Source organism: Lycium barbarum, chromosome 11 (genome assembly GCF_019175385.1).
Source record: "Lycium barbarum isolate Lr01 chromosome 11, ASM1917538v2, whole genome shotgun sequence".
NCBI lineage: Eukaryota > Viridiplantae > Streptophyta > Magnoliopsida > Solanales > Solanaceae > Lycium > Lycium barbarum.
In genome coordinates, this window is record NC_083347.1 from 48,426,427 (window position 1) to 48,444,911 (window position 18,485).

At 34.5% G+C, this 18,485-nt stretch overlaps 1 pseudogene; it reads left to right on the top strand.

The window, feature by feature from the left end:
• The first annotated feature begins 3,603 nt into the window (after window positions 1-3,603).
• Window positions 3,604-18,485, top strand: part of LOC132619816 (adenine/guanine permease AZG2-like) — a 46,993-nt pseudogene continuing 32,111 nt past the window's right edge.

Genomic DNA, 18,485 nt, shown 5'->3' on the forward strand with positions numbered 1-18,485 from the left:
AGGAAACCGATGCTAGAGTTATGGAATCATGTGTAGGGACGGGTATTCTATATATGTATATATACACGTATGTAGTAGGATGATGTAGTAGAATTCTAGTAAGCTAATGGCCACAGTACCGTTATTAGCCCAAAAATATGAAGGGGCGGTGATTATGTCTACAATATATTTAAGGAGATTCAAGCCCACAATTGAAAAATCTGCGGATGTCAAAGTGGGAGATCTTAACAAGCCATTTCGGATCAACGGGGACTCATTTTAAGAGATGGAAGGGTAAAGTACTTTTCTACTTAAGTCTTCTCAATGTTTCTTATGTGTTAAGTGAAAAAAATCCAAATAAAGTAGACAACTCTTCCATGAATGATGAAGAACTTATTTCTCTTCAAGAAAAAATTTAAAAGTACGATGAAGATTCATACAAGTGTCGGTATTATTTACTTAATTGTCTATCAGATAATTTTTATGATTATTATGATAGAACTTACTCTACTGCAAAGAAAATTTGGAAAGCGTTGCAAAGTAAATATGATATCGAGGAGGCTGGAGCGAAAAAATATGCTGCTACTAGATTTTTTCATTTCCAAATGGTGAACAACAAATCAGTGGTAGACCAAGCTCAAGACTTTATAGTGATTGTTGGAGAGCTTAGGTCCGAGGAGATAAAAATTGGAGATAACCTTATTGTTTGTAGCATAATAGATAATCTTCCACCTTCATGGAAGGAATTTCAAAAAACTATGCGCCACAAACAAAAGGAAACCTCTCTTGAGACGTTGATTATGCGAATCCGCATGGAAGAAGAGGCAAGGGGCCAAGATGCACTTTTGCAAACGGAAGAAAGCAACTTACAACCCGTCACAAACAAGGTAAATTTAATTACTTCAAATAATGCTGCTCCTAATGCTAACAAAAATACCTCTATGAAGCCTAAGAAGAAAATATTCAAGAAATATAATGGTAGACCTCTCAAGAAAAATAATGGTGGTAACAACCAAGCACAAAATCAACAAGCACAAAATAGAGGACCATGCTTTGTGTGTGGCAAGAGTGGGCATATTGCTTGATTTTGCAAGTTTCGGAAACGTGGTCCTGCACCTCAGGCGAACGTTACCGAAGAGCCACTTGTGGCAGCGATAACAGACATAAATATGGTTGAAAATGTTGATGGATGGTGAGCTGATTCTGGTGCAAACCATCATGTCTGCTATGATAAAGATTGGTTCAAAGTGTATACTCCATTTGAGGAGCCCAAAACCATCATGCTTGGTAATTCTCACACTACTCAAGTGTTTGGAAAGGGAGATATCGAGTTGAGCTTTACCTCAGGAAGGGTGTTAACTTTAAAAGAGGTACTTTTTACTCCTTCCATGAGAAAAAATTTGATGTCTAGTTTTTTTCTTAATAAAGCAGGATTCAAACAAATTATTGAGTCTGATCAATATGTAATAGTGAAAAAAAGGTATTTTTGTGGGAAAGGGGTATGCTTGTGATGGGATGTTCAAGTTGAATGTTGAGATGAATAAAGTTACTAGTTCTGTTTACATGCTTTCTTCCACTAATTTTTGGCATGCTCGTTTGTGTCATATTAATAATCGTTATGTGGGAATCATGAGTAGTTTAGGATTAATCCCAATGATTAATAAGGATTTTGAAAAATGTGAAGCTTGTAGTAAAGCCAAAATCACAAAAAGACCTCATTTTCAAGTTGAAAGAAAAACTGAATTGTTAGAGTTAATTCATACTGATATTTGTGAACTTGGAGGAATTTTGACTCGTGGAGGAAATAAATATTTTATTACTTTTATTGATGATTTTTCTAAGTATACATATGTTTTCTGGATGAAAAATAAAAGTGATGCTTTTGAAAATTTTAAAAGTTATCTCCATGAAGTTGAAAATCAGTTTGGAAGAAAAATAAAAAGAATTAGAAGTGATAGAGGCCGTGAATATGAGTCTAATGAGTTTAATTGTTTAGTGAGATCATTGGGAATAAATCATGAAACTACTCCACCTTATTCTCCTGCGTCTAATGGTGTAGCGGAGAGAAAAAATAGAACTTTAGTTAAGTTGACAATTGTCATGCTTATTGAGTCTAGTGCACCTCTAAATTTTTGGAGTGAAGATATTTTAACTGCGTGTTATGTGTTGAATCGTGTGCCTCATAAAAAGACTAAATTAACACCATTTGAGTTATGAAAAGGTCACAAGCCAAATTTTGGATATCTAAGAGTTTGGGTTTGTCTAGCTTATGTAAGGTTAATGGATCCCAAAATAAGTAAATTGAGTAAAAAAGTTACTACTTGTGCTTTTTCTTGGTTATGCTTCAAATAGTACAGCTTATAGATTTTTTTAATCTGGAAGATAATATAATAATAGAATCAGGTGATGCTATTTTTCATGAAAATAAATTTTCATTTTATTCTAAAAATAGTGGGGGTCATAGGACTGAAGAAAATATTTTATCACTACCTAGTTCTTCTACTTCTGTTTTGAAAAATAAAGAAAGTGATGATTTTGAGTTAAGAAGAAGTAAAAGAGCTAGAGTAGAAAAAGATTTTGGTTTTGATTTTTATATTTTTAATGTTGGAGGTGACCTTCTCAATTTACAAGAAGGTTTATCTTCACATGATGCTATTTTTTAGAAAGAGGCTATAAATGATGAAATGGAATCACTTATTTCCAATAAAACTTGGAAGTTAGTTGATTTACCACCGGGTTATAAAACAATTGGGTGTAAATGGGTCCTTAGAAAAAAGTTAAAACCGGATGGCTCTGTTGATAAATATAAGGCTAGACTAGTTGTTAAAGGTTTTAAACAATTGGAAGGCCTAGAATTTTTTGATACTTTTTCTCCGGTAACTAGAATTACATCCATAAGGCTTTTAATTGCTACTGCTGCAATTTTTTATTTTCATATTCACCAAATGGATGTAAAAACTGCTTTTTTAAATGAGGACCTAAATGAGTAAATTTATATGGAACAACCTGAAGGTTTTGTTGAAGCAGGCCAAGAAAGCAAAGTATGTAAACTTACTAAATCCCTATATGGCTTGAAATAGGCACCAAAGCAATGGCATGAGAAATTTGATTCCTGCATGATTGAGAATGGTTTTAAAACAAACGAGTGTGATAAGTGCATCTATCATAAGTCTTGGAATAATTCACATGTTATTGTTTGCCTCTATGTTGATGATTTATTGATCTTTGGCTCTAACATGAATGTTATTGGTGAAACTAAAAATATTCTTAGAAGCCATTTTAACATGAAAGATCTTGGTGAGGCAAATTTTATTCTTGGAATAAAAATTACTAAAACATGTGATGGAATTTTCCTTGACCAGTCACATTATGTTGAGAAAATTTTGAAAAAAATATAACTTTCTTGATTGCAAGCATGTTGTAACTCCTTTTGATTCAAGTGTTCACTTGTTTCCTGTTCAAAGTGAAAATGATGTGATAAATCAAAAGGAATATGCTAGCTTAATTGGAAGTTTGAGATATGTGACTAATTGCACTAGGCCTGATATTGCGTATGCAGTTGGAGTACTTAGCAGGTTTACAAGCAAGCCAGGTAGTGAACATTGGCATGCCATAACGAGAGTTATGAAATATTTAGTGGGTACAAAAACTTATGGCTTGTTTTATAAAAAATATCCTGCTGTGCTTGAAGGCTTTTCTGATGCAGATTGGAACACTCTATCTGGTGATTCCTGTTCTACCACTGGTTATATTTTTACATTGGCAGGTGGTGCTATTTGTTGGAAATCAAAAAAGCAAACTATTATTGCTAACTCTACCATGGAGGCTGAATTAATTGCTTTAGCTTCAGCTAGTGAAGAAACGAATTGGTTAAGGGATTTATTATTTCAAATTCCTTATTTTGAAAAACCAATTCCTCTTATTTTAATTCACTGTGATAGCACCGCTGCGATTGGTAGAGTTCAAAACCGTTATTACAACGGTAAATCCAGACCTATAAGAAGAAAACACAGTACTGTGAGATCATATTTGACAAGTGGTACCACCAACGTTGATTATGTCAAATCTTGTGATAATCTTGCAGATCCACTAACCAAGGCCTTGGCAAGAGAAAAGGTCTGGAGCACATCAAGGGGGATGGGATTGAAGCCCATAAATTCATGAGTCGTATATGAGGAAACCCAACCTGGAGACTAGAGATCCTATAACCAGGTTCAATGGGAAAAACGAATCATATGATGACTTTTTGAGAAAATGCACTATTTTATTTATTCCCTCCCTATGGTGTGGGTGCATTATTCTGTAACAGTTTGTGGAGGTTGAGTTTATAAACTCATAATGAAATTCTGTAACTCGTATGAGTGGGGTGTTAAGTTACAGAAGCACCCTTGACAGATTTCACCTGTGTGAGTGTGGAAGTAGGCCGCTTCCTATGAGAATTGGGCTCGTTCTCAAAAGCACTCATGAAACCGGGATAGCACAAGGCCGTAATGTGTTGGCTGTGAAAGCTCATGTCAACACCTTGATTATTATGTGTGAGCAATAATTCTTTATTTCCCTTAAGCAGTCATAGTTCAAGTCTGAAACCACTACGGCTCTGGAGTAAATATTATTGTTTTACTAAGTGAAGGTTCAATGCAGAGCACACCTTCATTAAGCATAATAATCTACCTTCAACTGATATACTCTCTTATTTTTTTATTAAAATGAGTGGGGAATTGATGGCGTTTTAAAGAATTTTTATATTAAAATATATCGTATGCAAGTTCATTGGTCAAATGCAACATTCTGCATTCATTTCTCGTTGTGGTTAGTGGCCATAAAGAGGCAGAGAAATGTTTCATTTTCTCTCACGTTTTGGAGCCTGCCTTTACTCTTTATTCGCTCCAAATTGGCCTTTACTATTTATTCTTCCAACTATCTCATTACTCACCCACATTCATTCTCTTTATATGTGTAACTTATGTAACCTCTAAATAATAATTCTTACATTTATCTACCTACTTTACTATCCTATTCATGTCAAATTAATTCAAGGATGAATTTTTTAACTATAAATAGTTAGTCATCCTTAACTTGTGGGATGTAGAGAAAAATATATACTTTGGAGAGTTCTTGAAAGTGAGCAAACTAAAAGAGAGTTTATTAATTGAAGGAATGTGTTCTTCTTTTTGGTAGAGCTTTGAACTCAACATCTTGTCCAGAATTTGTTGAGTTGTACGACGTGATCGGGCTGTTATATCCTGAAGGGGACAAGTCAGAAAGATTACTGCTGGACCGGTAGATTTGTTGCAGTGGGCTTGAATCTCCTTAAAGAGAGCGAGATATTCGCGTCTCAGCCGAAGATATTTTATTTCTTCATTTTATTTTTCAATTATAATTGTAATTTTATTATATTATCACCAACAATATATATCAGCATACCTGTTGTAACGTGGGTGAGGTGCGACCCCACCTTTATGATACATATACAATATAATATACTACATATGCTAACATGATAATGTAGGAAATCATGTAAATATTAGTCCAAAACATCAGCAACGTGTCCTACTAGTTAAGCCATAAAATATTGCATGCATTAATTCCATTACTTATCCATTAAAGATTCTAGAACCTAGTACTATAGGGCATCATTCATGTTGCTGGAATGTTTCTTTTAATGCAACAAAAACTAAACCTTCCACCTAGCCACAAAAAGACAATGGTAATAAAGGTATTCTATTAACTCATATAATAATTGATCTAGGTGGTGGAACAGATAAGAACGGGATATTCTCTAATATATATAAACGGCCAATCTGTAAGAACACTGCAGTGTCAAGTGTACAAATAGCTAGGTAAATTGTATAAAAGGGTGGGACCAACAGGGCCAAATTTGGAAATATAAAGTTGCTCTCGAACCTTTGCACTCTGCCCATCTACTGTTGGAACTTCTTCCCTTAACCTCCTTAATTATTGAGTACACTTGCTCTTTGGAGATGGGACACATGTCCATATTACCAATGCACTATTGAATATAGATCATTTGTTTCCTTGTTTTTTGCCATTGTTTAAAAGTTTTGATTCCTCCCTAATTTATCATCTTCGTTTTTCTTTTTCGTATATATTTCCTCCGTCCCCAATTTAAGTATCTTAGTTTAAGTAGACACAAAATTTAAAAATAAAAGGAAATGTTTAAATTTTATGATCCTAAATTAAAAATATATATAATGTAGTCATGTACTAAAATATTCTTTAAATCTTGTGTTTTTAAACTTGTCAGATATGATATTTGAATTGTCAACTTACTAAATATACAAAGTGATACTTTTTTTGAGACAACTAAAAAGAAAGATAAGACACTTAAATTGTGACGGAGAGAGTACTACTTTTGAGTCCATTTCATTTTCTTTTATAAAAAACAAAGTGAAGGTCATGCCAATAAAACTGATAGGTAGAAAAAGGTAGTTGTATATGAATATAATTCCTTGTGAGATTTTCTATTTGTATCAAACAGGACAAATTGAATTTTGAAAAATCATATTCGTTGATTCACCAAGTAAATTGTGCAATAATATACGCTTTTTTTTTCAAATCAGAAATAGATAATATCATGTATTTATAATTCATCCTTCTGATATGTTTTTTGCTTATTTTAAAAATAAATTAATTATAGGAAAACAAATTGATTTCCTCTTTTGAGATCAAAAAATTAAATGTGAATTTGTTGAAATTCACTTGACAAATATGTGTGTAAGAGCTAATATTTTCCGGTCCTGTACATTGGAGAATTACTTCATGAGGCTCAAATTACAAGATTCATGCTAAATTATTGGGAAGAAAAAGAGATTCACAATAAAATTTATACACCATAAGTACAATTAAAATAAAATATCAACAACAAGAACAACAACAACTCAGTATGATTCTACAAGTAGGGTTTGGAGAGGATGGGTGTACGCAGACCTTACCCGTACCTTAAAGGACAAACACATATACAACAAAGAAAATCGTAATGTATTTAGTTATCATGTTTCTTTTGATTTAAATTTTAATTTACATATTTATATTTAGCTTAGATAACAGGCTAAAACCTCTTGTGTTGGACTATGTCACACTAGACTACTAGGTATTATGGTGAAAATGCTTTAATTAGCCAGGATTCACAAAGATGGTACTGAGGTCAGGTAGAGAATAACCCAGGCGGACTGTTCAAATTTAGGTGGTGGTCCTGTTTGTGTGCCCGCTGAGCCGAGGTGGCGTTAGGGCTGTTTTTGGACTTGTTCTAAATTGGACAACCCCTTTGCCAGGGTTATTAACCTAGTAAAAGTTCCTTTGTAGTGTCATCTCACCGTGCGATCCGTGACGATTGCCCTAACGCCACCTCGGCTAAATTTGAACAGTCTACCTGGGTTATTCTCTGTCTGACCTCAGTACCATATTTGGTGAATCCTAGCTAATTAAAGCATTTTCACCATAATACCTAGTAGTCTAGTGTGATATACTCCAACACAAGAGGTTTTAGCCTGTCATCTAGGCTAAATATAAATATGTAAATTAAAATTTAAATCAGAATAAAATAAAAGAAAATTACCTAGAAATGGAAGTTGTGCTCAGAGATAGAGATAATAAATAGCAAACTTTTATTAGAGAGTATTGCATGAAAGCCAAATACAATTCTTTCCATCTCAAAGACTTTCATCATATATGTTTGAGATTACAAAAGAAAATAGTTTAAAATGGATGAAACTCACTAGCATTAACGTTAATGTTAGTAGATGTATTTAATTTTTAAACTCCATTTTTAATTATAACTAAAATGATCATGATACATAAGGTACATTTTGTATATGTTGCTATATATAGCAGTAACAATTAGGATGTTATTAAAAGTTGTTTACAAAATACAAACCTTAAAGACGAGCTAAAGTGAATAACCAAATTAATCATATTGAGCTCTGTGCATCTTATAGGCATACTTTTCTAGTAAATAATATAAAATGTTATGCCTTATATTGCAAACTGCTTATTAATTCCAACTCATTAGCAAAATAACACTCATAACTACTTATTGACACCTACGTAATTTTATCATATTCCAATTTTTCAACCTTATATCCAGAGTACAAATTTTGTACCATTAATTCTCAAAACGGTAAAGTTCTTTTCTTGTGAGAAAATAATTTCTACCTTTATAAATAAGAAAATCTCATTTATATACTTCCACATATCATGTGTATAACTTAAAGCATATCCGGTAATAGTAATAATAGTAACTACTTGAAATCATACTTATCAAATATTTACTAAAAAGGAATTTACTTAAAGGAAAATATATATACCATATCAAAATAATATCTACCGGTATCAAGGTTGTCAAACTTACGGGTCTTACAATAATACTGTCATAAACCCTCTATAATCTCTTGAATGACTTAATCCCTTTAAGCTCATATGAATTTATTACGAGATGTAACACAAACCATCCCCCAATCATTTACTCCTTCAAAGCAAGTGCAGAATTTAAATACCTTGAAAACACTAAATAACAGTTAAGTAATAAATAAACAGATGCGGAAGAATAAACTTAACCATTGAAATTCAAAACCTGGTCTTAACTTGTACAAGAGCTTTTAAAAGGAATACATAGTTTGAAAATGAAATACAGACTCACCATTTAAATATATACTGTCTATAGAAAAGAAATAGACAGATTGCATAAGAACAGACTCTGGGCTACAGGTCCGGCTGTTAGCTCACTCAAACATCTCTGATGATAGCCTCAGGATCCGTCACGAGGTCTCGTACGTGTACCTGAATCAAACTCCGCACTCCACAAGAAGTGCACCAAGAGTAGCATGAGCACAACACTAGTACTCGTAGGCATCATAGGCCGACAATGATTAGATAACGCATATAAATAGTAAGAAATCAACAAGTAGAGCAGACAAGCAATCGAGTACAGTCACAAATCATTCTCTCATGTAGAAAGTCAACAGTAGTAATAATCACCTGTCACGACCCAATTTACGACCCGTGCGGGCACCTACCTTATTCTTATCTAGTATGCGAACCCTTACCAACCAACCCGTTATTAGGAATCGTTTTCAATTTAACAACTGGTAATTCTGAACAATAAGTAAGAAAGCATAGATGACACTCTTTATAAATTTAGAAATTACAACTTCCCCGGATCTAGTATTGACATATACAAGAGCTTCTGCAATACAGAGGAGTAAACTCAAAACAAAAGGACATAACTTCTGCCTTCGAATAAGATACATAGAAGTTGTAGGGAGATGTATGCCACTTCCGCTATCAAAACCTTCAAGCCATAACCTGAAACACATCTACACCCCGAAAAGGATGTAGCAGGAGTAGTATCAGTACACCACACGTATTGGTAAGCATCATAGGCCGACTAAGATTAGTTCACGCAATACGTTATAGAATCAATCAGAATAAACAGATAAGTAAAGTTGTAACACCTTTTCAAATCCTACCCATACTTAAACAGTTTCGACATAAACATACTCATATCCCTTTACCATTACCACATCAGCGCAACAACCGGAAGTAAGGACCAACAGGCAACAAATAGTTACATTCAAGACTAGTTAACTCACAACAATTAATAAAAGACAAACATCAAACCTCCATACCAACCGATACTCAGTGGAACCACTAATCCTTACCTTTTCCTCCACAATCTGACAGACTCGTAAATTTACAAATAGACACACAACACAACAGCCCACATCAGACATTAGTCAATAATCACTTATCAAATACAAGTAAAGCTAATTAAAAGCAATACAACCAACGACAGTATCTCAACCGTACTTCAAAACCTGAACCATGCTAAATGGAATCGCTCAAACTCCACCTTTTCTCATTAGTCAACGGAGCCATAAAGTTACACATAAACACAACCACCCATAGCCAAAATGACATCATCAAACAGGAATAACCATCAACCAATCACAGGAATATTATGAGTCCAATGCAATGCAATAATAATAGTATCACATCCGTACAAACATGCTAATGGTATTGTTTGCCCAATAGCAATGACCTGCAGAGGACCCATGATGTCCATGTACCACTCGCTCCGGAACTGACCTCGGATCACTAGCCCATAACTAGGCCACATCCTCACCCCCTGTCAAATGTGCCTTTATGTATGTATATCTCTGTATCTGATCACAATATGAATCTCAATGTATTTCCAGTCCAACAGTCAATATGGAACATGATCAGTCAATAATATCAATGTCAATAAATACGAAGCACCATGCCACAAGTCAGAACAAGTCTCAGATAAATTCACTCAACACAGCATGAATATTCAATGAAAACCCTTACAATTAACATACAAGTCACCCAGCCCATAGTACAGACTTTTAAAATGATCAATCAGTAAATACACGAACCCTACCTTCTAACTAAATCCCTACCAAAATATATACATAACACTTCTTTCTCCCTCAACATAACTACACACCTTGGTTCAATTTCTCATTTAATGGCGGCAAGCCCATAGTGTCCGTATCCATATTAACCTAAATAATATCCAACCAAACTCCATGTCTGAAGACCTAATCATGCTTTCTCCCGTCAGTTAAATAACGTACATACGACTCACTAATCAAAGTCTAACTCAAGTAAACCATAACCTACCTCGATCTCGAGCAGATTTCATGAACATCCATGGAATCTCCACTTTCCTGTTTCCAACTGGAAGCTATAACAGAGAAGTCTAGAAATATCATGAACCCAAGAACGAGAGTCAAATTTAAGCATACGTAGTAGTCTAGACTCCATAATTACTAGTCTTTATAATTTATAGGAAATAACCTTTCCCTTTATGTTCCTAATTCAATAAGTCAAGACTTAACCCATTCTCTAAATATTGGGGAATCATTATTCGTGTTTAGTTTATCATTCTAAAACAAGAAGCTATTTGAAGTTTTCGAAGGTACAAGATTTCTGGTCAAGATTACCCATTACACTTTGCTAGGGTGGAAACGATGATAAGGACCCCGTCTTTATTAATCCCATGAGATAAAGCTTAGCCAAAGAAGAATTTTCTTTGAAGGAGATAGCATGAAGAGTGTTTGAAGGTTACCTTTCTCAAGCCTCTAAGTGTTCTGTTCAGAAATCCTCCCAGGTGACGGCCTAGAATAAGGTTTTGTGGAAAAGTGGGATCAAATCCCAAAATAAGGTTTTTAAGCTAGGTCTGGTTCGCGTCGACCGCTGCAGCGATCTACGTATTTACTGCCGCGGACTCGCTGCAGTGGTGCCTCAATCGCTGCGGCGACACGGCTCTACCAGACCCCACACCGTTTAGTTCTAACCGACTCGACTATAGTTAACAATGAACGTACAATTTACCCGCGGACTAATCGTACCACAAATCAACTTGGTTTTAATACACGAGCTGAGAACGGTCTAATAACGACCAGATGGGTCGTTACATCACCATGCATCTCTATATCCTCCGATCATAGCTTAGGTGAAAGCTTCTAATCCCCAAGTCCGCCAAGTTTCTAAGTAATCACATAACAAGACAAGCAACAACTCAAGTAAATCACCAACAATGAACTCGATGAGATAATGCACTATGCAATGATATGAAGTACAATACAAATGGGATGCAAATGCAATACAAGTGCTATACAATGCCCCCAGGCCTCCTTTCCAAATCGTACACATATGCTAAGGGCAATGCCTCAAAGACATGACCCATGGGGGACCGGTGAAGTCCATGTACCCTCGTTCCGACAAATGACCTCAGACTCAAGCTCGTTCTCATTCTGGTAAAGATCTCAGATCCTGAGCACTCTCTCGCTCCGGTAAAGACTTCAGATCACGAGCATTTTCTCTCTTTTACGATCTCCGTCAAAGACCTTGGAGGCTACACTCTCTCACTTGCCGTCATTTCGAATCATAATCATATCAGATCACATCTGAAATATAGGATGTATGCCATGCATGGAATCAATCATCAATATCGTAATCTCTTAGAATCAGAAGACATATGCAATGGATACGAATCACAACTCAAATCTTTAATTTTATCCTTCTTTTTTCATGAGGTAAGTGAGATATAACAAACACATATGATAGAATCAAATAATGCATGCCAAGAATACTGATCACAATTCAAGTCATTACTTTCAACCTTCCCTTTCTATGAGATAAGTTAGAATCAAATGACAAAACTGAACAATCAACTAGCACACGTATCAACAAACATGTCGACAAGCCCACATAACAACATCCATACCAAACCAGTGAATTTATCACCACCACCATGCCCGAAGGCCTATCATGCTTTCCCTATTAATAACTACCATCTATATACGATTCTCTAATCGGAGTCTAAAAAAGGTAAGTCGTAACCTACCTTGGTGCCGAACAGGAGCCACGAACTATCCAATTTGAGCTTTCCCCTTCAAAATCGCCTCAAAATGATAAAAATGAATCAAGCAATTATTCTACATTAGATTACGAATCTAAGGACACCCATATTGTAATATTACCAGATCAAACCCAAAAATGACCTTAAAATGTGACCTCGAGCCTATGAGGGCAGAATCGGGAATTGATTGGAAAATTAGTTTTGCTCATAGTCTAGGAAGTCAAAATACCAAGTTTCATAGGAATCTAATCCCAAAATAGCATTAATTTCATCAATAATAAAAAACCTTCGAATATTGGAGAAACCCGCAATTTTCATATCAAGATTATTGAATCAAAAGGGAGATTCAAGCTTAGGAACTAGTTCCCCATTGGTTAAATGCTTAGAATCTAAGGAAATTACTCAACGCAAACCACATTAGATTGAAGAAGGTTCAAAAATCATATTAGGGTTCATAACCCAAATCCCCCAACTAAACATGATTTCTAATAGACATTCCTTAATTTAGGGATGATATAAACATAAAAGGAAGGTAGAAAACTTACCCCAAGGAAGAATCTCAAAATACTCCACAAAATTGCCCTACCAAGCTCTCTAAGTCTTCCATTTGTGAATGAATGAACTGAGCACGAATTGGGGAATAAAAGGGTTTTTCTGATTCTACGATTCCGTACCTGAGGACCATTCCTCACAGGTGCGGGCTGGCATCTACAGAAAGGCCCGCAGATGCGGCCTCCCCAGACCCCCAAATTCTCGCACTTGAGGACCAAACCCCAGAGGCCGGCCCACACATCACAACCGCAAATGCGGCACACCGGAAACAATTTTTTTTTTATTTTTTCACCAACTTCATCTCGAAACGCGAAACTCATCCAAGACCTCCCGGGTACAAACCAAACATCTTACCCACTCTAAAAACACGCTACGAACTCACCCGTGCAATTGAAATTCCCAAAAGAGGTCATCTTGACCTGGTCAATCCCTAAAAGCCCAAAACTAGAATTCTAAACAAAAGCCTAAAATACCCCCAAGTATTTCGGGAACCGAACCAACCACTCAACCAAGTTATAATCGACCTTCCGAACCTAATGGAACCGACGAAAATCCCAAAAATACTCATTTACCCAAAAGTCTACCACCTGTCAACACTTTTTCACTTATTCAACTTAGAAACTTCTAAAATCCTCAAAACCAACTATGATTCACATGATTACCTCGGGAACCGCTCCACCTATCGCGGCAAGTCACAAACACAGACAAGAGACTACGGGAAGCGTATTTTGGGGAAAATAATAAAATGCTCTAAACGGCCAAATGGGTCGTTACACCCCTCGAGTCCCGTGGTTCTAAAATAGTCATTTTATCGACTTATACCTGGCTTAAATTAATTTTTAGGATACATTATGCTTATGAGCTTAAGAGTGCGTATTTCCCACCTCTTTGATTTGTTTAAAAAATTGTTAAAAAAAATCATCTTATTTTATTAATGTGTGGTGTACTGGTAGCAGCGCTTTCCAGCCTTACCATGATTTTGATTTTGTATCTCGCACCTTTTGAGGTTTTATGGACCGTTCCGAGTTCCTCGCGCTAAACAAGCATCTAACGTACTTAAAGTTTATCCATCTTATTTCAAATCAGCTTAGAATATGGTAATTAATTTCTATAAAATGGTTTATCAGTAGCAACGCTTTCCAACTTCATCGTTGGTTATACTTGAATTAACTAGTTAGCTAATTTCCAATGAATTTGGGTCTGAAAACTCAACTCGTTCTTTTCAAGAAATTCTTTTATCTTTTTGATAACGGGTTTTGAAGTTATTCACAACCCATCTTGCTCCTTCTCACATATAATTAATTACTAATAACTGGACACGTGTATTGCACGTGTACCCTATGCTAATCCGTAAAAACAATTTATATATACAGTAGAGCCTCTCTAAATTAGTACAATTAGTACTCGGTAAATTAATAAACTCTCTAAAATAATGTTTTTCTCCGGTACTGACTTAAGCCAGTGAAAAAAATCACCGATTTCGATAAGATAATAAAATAATATATTTTCGGAAGACCCCTATATAAATATATGATCACATTAATATTATAAATTAATAATTCTTTAAAATTACAAAAATATCTAAGACAATTTAGTGAAATATGATTCTAGTGTTTTTGGTTTTTGTTAAAATTTAAATCTAGTTGAAGCTCATCTCTAACTTTTCTTATTGCATCCAAAAGTTCCGGTGTTGTCTTCTCGAATTGCACCAAAAATTGTGAAGAGTTCTAGACGCGATAAGTGCTTCCTTACGCGTAACTGGTTCCAAAGGGATTGTATCGTCTTCAACTTCATCATCAACATTGTTTTCTCTTATGGTATCCACAATTTCTTCTCAACTCTAGACCTCTGAACATGTATCATTTTCACCCGGGTAATCCAACAGGCTATTGACATTCATTTTATTGCAGTAACCGAGATCATTAATCATGACCTCAAGTTCATGAATGTCGTTTTCACAGTGGGTTCATTTAAATTTCTTGAGGCTTCATTCCCCGAAAACACTCTTTAAATTAATAAATATTAATTTATCGATTAAATAATACCTCTACAAAATAATAATATTTCATGGTCCCGACAATATTAATTTAGAGAGTTTCTACTATATATATATATATATATATATATATATATATATATATATATATATATATATATATTTGCTGGAATTGTTGATTTGTTCTATTCTTAAGTCATAACACTCAAAAATAAATACAACAAATGGGAAGTAATGAAGAGAAAATGAAAAGCCTGAAATTATTTTCTTTGTTGGTAACTAATCTCGTAGTTTCAAGTCCAAAACTGCACAAGCTTGCGTTTGGAGAAAAGCGCATTCGTAAATATCAACTTAGGATAAGAAAGCTTCCAATATGAACTGTGTATAGTTTTTACTATATAAGAATGTTCTCCAAAAAAAAAAAAAAAAAAAAAAAAAAAAAAAAAAAAAAAAGAGTAAACCAAATGTTATGTATAGTTTTTTGCAATAACATCAATTTACAAAACAAATTGTAAGTGATGGCTAATCAACTATAAAGCTAACTACAGTCTGCACAACCCCTGGATCTGAGAAAAAATTTCGATTCGACAAAGAATATGATCTCGTTTTGTTATTGTTGGAGCACGTCAATGTAAGCTGGTTACTTGTTTCCTCGGACTGCAAGAACAAAATCAAGTCGCCAAAAAATACACATAAAACTTGTCCATAAATGAAAAATACAGCAATATTTCTTTAAAAGAGAATTGCTTTCAGAAGTCTAAGCAACTAACAAGCAAAAAACCTTAAAATGTTGTCAAAAAGTATTTTTTATATGGAATTGGAAAATGAATGTTTCAGGTCACGAGAGTGAAAGAGCTTTATTCAGATTAGTGTTCATTGCATTATATATAGTGTGTTGGAATTGTTGATTTGTTGCTATTCTTAACACCCCAAATAAAGTACATTAAATGAGGAAATAATGTAGCGAAAATGAAAAGCTTGAAATTCTCTTCACATGTCTAACTTATCTAGGGGGAATAAATAAGGAAGCTTAAAATTTAGCAATTTAACTCATAGAGTAATGAAATGTAGAAAACACGACAAAAAATGGCGGAAAAGTTATAGCATTTCTTGTGAGATAGGAGTATCATATCTAATGTAGCTATAACTTGTCATTTAATGGGAAACTAATTAATCTTGTATATTATACCCTATTAAAAGCCTGAATATGGTACATATATTCTGATCATATGAACAACCAACATTACACATACTTCTATTTATTTTATTGTTATTGTTTTTATTAAAAAAAATTATGGGTTGGTATAGACCCCAAAGTATCGCCTTTCCGTGAACCCCTTCTTCAACAAGAATGCATAAGCCAGTAGTTTCACTCAAACAAGCAGGCATAGCAATAACACATTTGATGCATAACAGCTTGAATGAGCACCGTTAAAATTAAACTAATTTAATTCTATGAATTTGGCTAGCTGATTCAGAAACAAATAGCAACACACTTATCGCTTATAACCTGATTTGGTGCAACTTGAGATGAACTCAAAACTTTACCCAAACAAGCCAATAACCTTCAAATCCAATTAATTTACCTGTACAAATCCTTTGGCAGGACAGTGCCTTGGTGGCAAAATGCAAAGCCCAACTTTTTGGTTAAGCTCAGTTGGGCTTATAATAATGTGTTATGGACTAATGAAGGAGACTAAAGGTAGTATGATATATGGTATTTTATTTGTGACATTAATTTCATGGATTAGGAATATTGCTGTTACAATTTTCCCTAACACTCCATCCGGTCATTCAAGCTATGAGTATTTCAAGAAAGTGGTGGATTTTCATAAAATTGAGTCCACTGCTGGAGCTTTAAGTTTTAGCCATTTTAATAATGGTGAAGTATGGGTGTTTTTATTAAAATTGTTATAGCCTGTTTGGCCAAACTTCTTAAATCAGCTTATTTTGAAAAATGCTTTTCAAAAGAGTACTTTTGATGAAAAACAGTTTGTGTTTGGCCAATTAACTTAAAAAACACTTTTGAGTAGCAACTAGTGTTTGACCAAGCTTTAAAAAGTGCTTATAAGTGTAGTTTTCGCAAAAATGCTTTTCTAAAGAGTGTTTTTGGGCAACAGCTATTTTTTTAGCTTCTGAAAAATAGTTTCTGCTTTTCCTCAGAAGCACTTATTTTCTCTCAAAAGCTTGGCCAAACACATGACTTTTTTTAAAATAAGCACTTATTGGAAAAAAAAAAGTACTTTTGGAGAAAAATAAGCTTGGCCAAACAGGCTATTATATGTAGAAGTGTTAGCTACCACAGGTATATTATAAACAATGATTGAAATTGGTGGATTTGTTAACGAAAAAGGAGAGTTTGAAGGTGAAAATACCGCATCTATGGTTGATGCAGGATCAACAATAGTGGCATTAACTTTAGGAGTTTCACCTATAGCCACATTTGTAGAATCATCAGCACGGATCAAAGAAGGTGGCAGGACAGGAATAACGTCGATTGTCGTTGGATTTTATTTTCTGTTGTCTTTGTTCTTCACACCTTTGATTGCTAGTGTGCCACCATGGGCTATAGGTCCATTTTTTATAATGGTTGGGGTGTTGATGATGAAAGTTGTTAAGGGTATTGATTGGAACAATATTAAGCATGCAGTGCCAGCATTTGTTACTATGGTGTTAATGCCTTTGACGTACTCAATTTCCAATGGTTTTATTGGTGGAATTGGGATTTCCATTGCATTAAGTAGTTGATGAGAATGAGAAAAATGGTGGTGAAGGAGCAAAATTAAGTGTCAGCTACCAATGCAGATCAAAGTATTGAAATTGTTTGATATTTTTGTCGATGTAATTTAGTAGTAGTTCATTTGGGTTGGAAGTATTTCTTTTCTTTTTAATTTCATGTAGTGACTAGTGATTGTAGATGCACAAGCCACTGTGATAGATGGACCTTTCAAGGGCGCTTGTGCATCTTTGGTCTTTGTGGTATTTAGCTTTCCTGTTATAAAAATGCCAAGTATCAAGATTTTGATCATTTGTGCTTTGCGTTTTTTCTTATTATTAGTGAAGCGTCTAACTACTGTTTTCTGTTGTTTCACTTTATAGATAGGGTTTACCGTGCCTATTTGAGGTATAAGGGGAAAAACAGCAATCTTAACAAGCAAGTCATGCTTCCTTGAAACTGGACCTCAGTAAACAAAGTTAAACAAACATGTAACTAGACTCAAAACATATAATAGGCGTTTGGACATGATTGAAATCATTGATTTGAAATCAGGTTTGTTTGAAGTTGACATCAATTTAGATCTCAAAAGTTATACTTATTCTCATAAACATGAAATCCCACAATTTGTAAGAACTAACAAAACTTCTTCAATTCTTGTACAATCTTACCAAATGAACAAATCATAGTTCATAAACAAGGTAGCGTAATATCTTAAGGCGTTGCATTAAAAATCACATATTTTCATGTTCCTTTTATAGATAAATGCTTACAGTTACATGTTATAACAAGCTTTCAAATTCACATAGTTTTACAAAGATTCACTTGTCCATACA